Raw genomic sequence first — 7,148 nt, 5'->3', positions numbered from 1 at the left:
TTACACAGTTCCAGTAGCGGAAAGATGCCTTCCCTAATACACAGAATAAAGGCTCTCCCCCTTGTCTTTCCTCCTCCTCTTTCTGAGAAGCTCAGATAACCAACCAATGGTTCTTTCAGAGATGTTCCCCTCTCTTGAGGAGCATGGGTAGAGCATCCCTAACCCAAACATCTACCCGAAGGGTCCCAGCTGGTGCAATCGTGAAGCAGAACATACTGCTGCATCGTGAGACTTTTAACCTCATGCTGACCACCATGCAGCTCAGACCCTCCTCTGGAGGACCCCAACCTTCTGTCTGCAGACCAAGCCCTGCCCTTCACCCAAGACCTGTGACACAGCCCCTGCCCATGGAGCTGTACCAACAGCCAAGCACCAGCCCCAGCCTGCTGTACCTCCTCTCCACTACTGCCCTGTGTCCACCAGCCACCACAGAAAGCTAAGGGGGGCATGACAGCTTCTTGCAAAGGGCTTGCCCACCCAGCTCGAGCAGGCATCCCCCGGTGAAAGGCAAAGCAAGAGCAAGGGCCAGGTAGCAAGCGGCTGTTACTACCTCTCTGCAGGAAAGAAGCCGTTCTCTGGATAAACCCTGATGGAGGAACAAAATGACGGAAGACAAGGCATGAGGTGGGGAGGGAGATGAACTCGGGGTGGCAGCCATGGTGGCAACAACTTGATTTATGAGTGAATGGGGAGGCCAGCACAGCACGGAGAGTTACGGGCATCCGTCCCATCTTTGGGATCACTGTGAGAGGTGTAGGGCATGTGAGACCAGGACTTAAAGGCTGCAGTGAAATCCCAGGTGGATGGAGGGGGGACACCGTATTGGGGAGCCCCATGGGGAAGCATAGCAGGGGTTTGGCTCGCCATGGGGCCAGCCCCTCGTCCTGCTCAAGGAGACCATGGCTGTGAGAGAAAGGAGGAGCTGGTGGAACCAGCAGAGAGGAAAGGAGTCCTTACCAGACCTCTTCTTTCCAATGGGATCCCTGAAAAAGAGAAGGAAAAGTGTCAGCAGAGGGATGGGGCAGTTGGGTTGTTGGCCGAGTGACAAACCCACCCAGGAAAGCATAGCAGTGCGGGCCCTGGCAGGGCCGCTGACCTCCCTCAACCAGCTAATGTCTTCATGGGTGACAGGGGCATCACCTGCCCTGCAAACAGCCCGTCTCTCCCCTTCCTTCATTTAAGTAATTCAGCTTTCATCTTTCCCAGGGTGAGGCTCGGTTGCTGGCCTGGCCTCCTCTGTGGCTTGGTCTGACAACCACAGCTCCCACCATATCACTTGGTGAAGGTGGGTGGACTGGGAATATTTGGCAGCAGAGTCAGGAGCTGGGGAAGCCCAAACCCCCAAAAGTCCTTCCAGCACAGACCACAGCTCCCACAGAAGTGGACAGCAGTTTTAAGATAGACAAAGAGGGAAATGGTGAAGTCCCTCAACGTCCCATGCTTCTCTTGGGGACAAGGATGGAGAACAGTTAGGGAAGAGGCAGTATTTACATCCCAAAACAGGACAATTCGTCAAAGAGTTGTAGAAAGGATGAACACCAAGAGCTGTGCAGCAGAAGTGCCTCCAGGACACAACACACAGGAGCCATCGGTGGTTATCGGGAGACAATGAGGTATTTTCAGCCCAAGTCCTCTCACTATGGCCAGAGCTGCCCACACTGCTGCTGAGATGGGTTAGAAACCACAGGTCCTGGGTTCCTTCTCTTACTCAGATGTTGCCAAGAAACATGGTTGCTGAATAGCCTCAAACCCAGGGCACAAGCACAAAGCTCTTCAGGCACAATGAAATCTGGAGCATTTCATGATTAAAAACCAAACACCAAATCAAGGAAAATCTGGGCCAATAAAACCCTCAAAAGTCATGACTAACAAAGCAAGACACCCAACCAGCCTGAAACCCAAACAAATGCACCAGTCCTGTCCCCAGCCCAACCAGAGTGGTCCATGTTGCTACAGAAGAGCTCTCAACACTTTCACATAATTCACCATTGTGGCCTTGAAATGCTGCTGTAGTGTGGGGTGATGGTAACCCGCTCTCTGTTCACTTACGGAGGAGACTGCTTTCCCTGCTCCTCTAACTCACACGCGTGGCAGGCCAAGACTGCCTGGGCAACATGAACTATTCTGGGACCAGAAGACACGCATAGATCCTTGTTACTTCCAGGAGGAGTAACAAGTGCAGAGCAGGCGCTGGAGATTTGAAGCACCTGGAGATTCCAGCAATGAAGATTCCAAGGAGAACATACAGCTGGTGGTAACGGGACCCTCCTGAGGCTTTGAGCTGCCTGACCACTGCTTGAAGCGGCTGGGCCAGCCCAGATGGACCCCAGGAACCCCTTCATCTGCTTATCAAGTTGGCTGGTGAAACAATTCCACCTCCCTTCCTTGTTTTCAGGCCAAGCAGAGAAATCCCTCCATGCGCAGCAATAAAGCCAGGCAGAGCTGCACTACGCTTTGTTCTCTTTCAGGCTTATCTGCGTTTTCAGACCATAATTACTGCAGACATTTTATTCCCCTAGAGTGATGGGGTGACGCGGGGACTTGGCTGCCTTCAAAGACTGCTCACTCATGCTGGCCACCTGTCCTGCTTGCAATGCCTCATCCCCTCTTCCTTTGCACCTGAAACCTCTGGTTCTCATCCCTGGAGCTATGAATGAAATGCAACAAAGATGGACTAGAAACAATGAGACATTGTTATCTAGAAACTGGAGACTGTCTATTAAGTTCAGAGACCACAGACTGTGCAAAGACCTGAATACCACATCCCAGGTGCAGAGACCAGTGGAGGAATCTACTGGACAGAGCATCCCAAAGACATTTCTAAACAGTGACTGCACTGCAGAGCTAAATCAGTGTTTATCAATAAGCTCCACTGAATTTGCCCCAGCTCAGCGGGATGATGGGGAAGGGAGGCAAAGCAAGGCCAGCTGAGCCTGCTGGAGATCAGCAGGTGGGCATGGCACCCTCATGCTGACAGGAGGGCACTGATGGAAATAACTGTTGTTTTTCCCCTGCCATCTGTTAAAACTATTACTGTAACTCATCCCCCTGCCTCCTTTCACCGGCTGCTCTGAGGGGGCAAGGAAGGAGCTGCAATTTCACTTTGCTGCTGGGTTGTTCCTGGCACAGATACAAAGAGCTGCAGGTCTGAAGACCAGCAGCCCCAGTCCACCATCTCAGAGGGGACAAGAGCTCAGACAAGACAGGAAACAGCAATAAACTCCCGGCAGCATCTCCTCCTCCTCCATTCCCCTTGGACCAGAGAAAGGCACGCAGCACAGCTTGCATGTACGGCTTCCTGGAAACCAGTGGCTCCAGAAGAAAAGAAGAAAAGGCGACTCTGCCTTCCACTGCGAAACTTATTTAGCTCTCACCCTCACAACAGCCAGGCTGTGCTGATGAACCAGGCAGTCACATGGCACCGATCGCAGCTATGACTGTGTGCCACCAACCAACCCGGGCAAGCTTCCCAGGTTGTAAAACCCAGGACCGGTTCTCCAGCTGCTTCCCAGGACTTTCCCGGCTCCTTGTGAGAACACTGATGGCAAGAGTTCCTGTGTAACCGGAGTCTCACTAAAAGCACTGAACCAACGAGACAATCTCAGGCTACAGTGGCCTCCATTCAGTGTCCTTCAAGAACCTAACAACCCTCCAGTGAAAGGAAACTTTTACACATGGAGAACTCTTAGCACCCATTAATAATCCCCACATCACGTTTTTTTAGTAAAAGAGAGTCAGGCTTCTCAAGCACTTTCTCTAATATATGACAGCACCCCTCTGTATCCAGTGAAGGGAAGGAGTGCGATGGGAAGCCCAAGGCTGCAGCGAGGGTGTGAGGTGAAGTTAACAGTTTGGGAGGTAGGCTGAGCTCAAACACCAACAGGCTGTTCTAACAATACGTAGGTGAGCTGTTAAACTTACTGGGCCTGTGTGCTGCAGGGAGGTGGCTCTGAGGTTGCCATGCAGAAGAGCTCACCTCAGACTCGCAGGAATAAGGTACCCCAACACGTGGTTCAGGGACCTTAGTACCACCCCTGCTGCTCCACAGTCCTGGCCACAGCTGGCTCACAGAGCAGGAGAGGAACAGCGGAGCAACAACACAAGGAAGACAACTCCAGCCAACCACGTAGGAACCACAATCAACATGCAAGATGAAACGGATCCGAGGTCACCATTCCAAGAAAGCTTCTCCTGTGGAAAAAAAATCTAGCTCCTGCAAAAAAAACCCTTCTGTAATATGCTAGTGTCATCAAAACAGCTATCAGGAGGTAGGTCATCTTGGAAGTATTCAGCTAGCTTGAAGATGTTGGCAAAGTTTATGCAGGCGAGAGAGCCCGAGAAACAGGGTACAACAGAGCTCTTGTTTGGGAGAACTGATGTTTAGCAAATGCTCCACTGAGCCCTGAATGGAGTCCCTGTCCCCCACGCTGCGGTGCCAGTGCTGCCCCAGCAGTTCGCCACTAGCGAATCAGCCAAGCCGAACTGTTGGGCTCAGAAAGCTGCCCTGTTAGCACAGAAAACCAAGTACTCTGTCCATGCACGGGGCTTGCACTGGCACAAAGCACATTTCTGCAGAGTGGATTCAACCACTCTGCTGTTCCTGTCTACCGTCATCTAGAAAAGACAGTTCTCAGCAGAGAGTGAAGGGGACCTCTGTTTTGGAGCTGAGATCTAGCCAGAGCTCCTGGTGAATCTGCACGTAGGCATCAGGAGAACTGCAAAACAATTAATTACACAAGCTGTAATTTGTCTGGATGGCGGGACACTGTTCAAAAGCCACAAGCCAGCAAGCATCCTCATGCAAACCAACATCCATCAACTCAGGGGCCTCTAGTTTACCAGCGAAAGGTCCTGGAATGGCTTCCTAAATTAGGCAGCCATTCCATCTTAGAGCAGGGACCTGACCCTCCCCTTTTTCTATTAAATCCCCTGTCACCTGGCCCAGGAGTTTATGCCCCTATTATCCTCCAATCACCACACAAGGATAACAAGGAAAAATATTGCTCTTGGCATAGCTCTCCAGTAAGCTGGAAGGAGGGGAGGAGATGCAGCCCTTCTGATGGGGGTATGGCAACTGTAGTGAAACTCTTGCTGGGGATGCAAACAACTCTCTCCAGCTTCTCTTTGGGGTGGTAAATGCCCAGTGGGCTCCAGGCCACCATGGAGGACCCTGACCCCAAGCTCTGCTCATGCTTCCTGGCAGGCAGAAGTGAAGCACAGGTGAGCACCTTGGATTAAAATCCTCAGGGAGGCTCTGTGCCCACCTACAGCTCACTAGCGGAGCTGCCAGGTATCACTGGAATGAAAATATAGCTCCTCAGTGCTTCCTCCCTCCCTTTTCCCTATTCACCTTGGGGTGTATAGCCATAAAGTGAGGCAGTGGAAGGTGCAGCCACCAAGACCTAGGAGCACTGGGAAGCTGGGACAGGGACCCACCACTGTGGCCAGAGGGCCACTCCCCCACCTGCCTCAGCTTTCTTTTTGCCAGGAGAGGACCAAGCCACAGAGGCCACCTTCTAAAGCACAGCACAGTCCTGCAGGAACGCCGCTGGTTGAGAAGGCGTCGGGGAAAGCCACCCACTCTCACTTCACGCAAAGGGCTTTAAAGATCAGCTAAACTGGGAAAAGCAGCAGCCCAAGCCACGTGCACAATGCCTTTCCTGGAGGATGTTTGCTTAGCGGTGGCAGAGGAAGGTTTCTCATCCATCTGCAGACTAGGCAGATCAGACCTGGGGTTTCTCTGGTTCCCACCACCCCTCAGCCCACCCAGCAGGCAGAAGGCACTGCTCCCAGGACACCCATTTGGGTGGTAGCAGCTGGGAAAGCCAAGCAACCTCAGCGAGCAGGGAGGAGCAGCAGCTGAAGTTCACCTGCCAAACCCCCAGCTGGGGTCTCCAAAGACAGGACGGGCACAGATATAATCCCAGGCACCAGAGCCTCCCCTGAGACGTGGGCTACCACCTCCACTATCACCTGCTCTTGTAGAGGTCACATGCCCTTAACAAGCCTTCAGAGGGTCCTGGTAGCAGGACTGCTGGCCACCCCAATCCCATGCTAAGCCTCAACATGCTGTCTGGGCAGCAAAGAAACCCACGCCAGCCTTTCAGCCCTGCCCTTCCCTTTGCAGGAGACCTGCTGGACTCAGACAGACCCAGCATGTAAGGATCAAGAGGCCCGAGAGAGAAGGAATTTAGGCCTTTTAAAGACTCAGCAGCTTTCAGAGTGTGAATCCACAGCCCTGAGAGGGAGCGAGGAGGGGTGCTCGAGGAAATCTTGTAAGCATACTCAGAGATAGTAAATTTGCTTTACAAGTGCCTGTGCCCCCACTGGGAAGAAAAAAAAAAACAACGGGGTTCATAAGCTAAAAGGTTCAAAACAACAACTTTAAGTGTCTTATGTATGAGGGGATGCTCAGCTACCAAAAAGAAAATGAAAGATCCCTCCTAATGAAGGAGGCTTCTCTCGGCCAGGGGTATGTCCTGAATGGAGGACAGGAGCTCCACAGCCTCTGGGAAGCAGCACAATGACGGCTCCTTCCCCAGCATGCCCCACTTGTACACTGTGGACAATTATTAAATAATCACTCAGGATCTTGCTTCGCTACAGAGTTAACCTGGGCTCCCGCCTGCCGCAGAGCTGAAATTCAGCTGGTAAGGAGAGTTAGCAGCTGAATGCCTTGACTCAGCAGTGGCTTTGTGCCCAGCCATTCAGACTTCCCCAGCCTTATTCCAGAAACTCTCTGCTGTGTCTAAAAACAGATTTAAATCCCGGGCCCCCCCCCTGCCGCAGAGCTGAAATTCAGCTGGTAAGGAGAGTTAGCAGCTGAATGCCTTGACTCAGCAGTGGCTTTGTGCCCAGCCATTCAGACTTCCCCAGCCTTATTCCAGAAACTCTCTGCTGTGTCTAAAAACAGATTTAAATTGAAAAAGGGTGGATGGGAGGTAAGGGGAGTGCACAAAGCAACTTCCCACCTCAACAGCCGGGCATCCTGCTGCTGGTCAGACCTGCTGAGATATGCAGGGAGCAGGAATTTGATGATTTCTCTTCTTTGAAACTATGGCTTTCATAGGGCTTCCATCCAACCCTGGGGAGAAAGATCTCACTTTCCCACAGACTGATAAATTTCTGGAGGATTTCTCTTTCACTGA

The sequence above is a fragment of the Buceros rhinoceros genome, unplaced genomic scaffold (genome assembly GCF_000710305.1).
Source record: "Buceros rhinoceros silvestris isolate BGI_N320 unplaced genomic scaffold, ASM71030v1 scaffold9871, whole genome shotgun sequence".
NCBI lineage: Eukaryota > Metazoa > Chordata > Aves > Bucerotiformes > Bucerotidae > Buceros > Buceros rhinoceros.
This window is presented reverse-complemented; position numbering follows the sequence as displayed.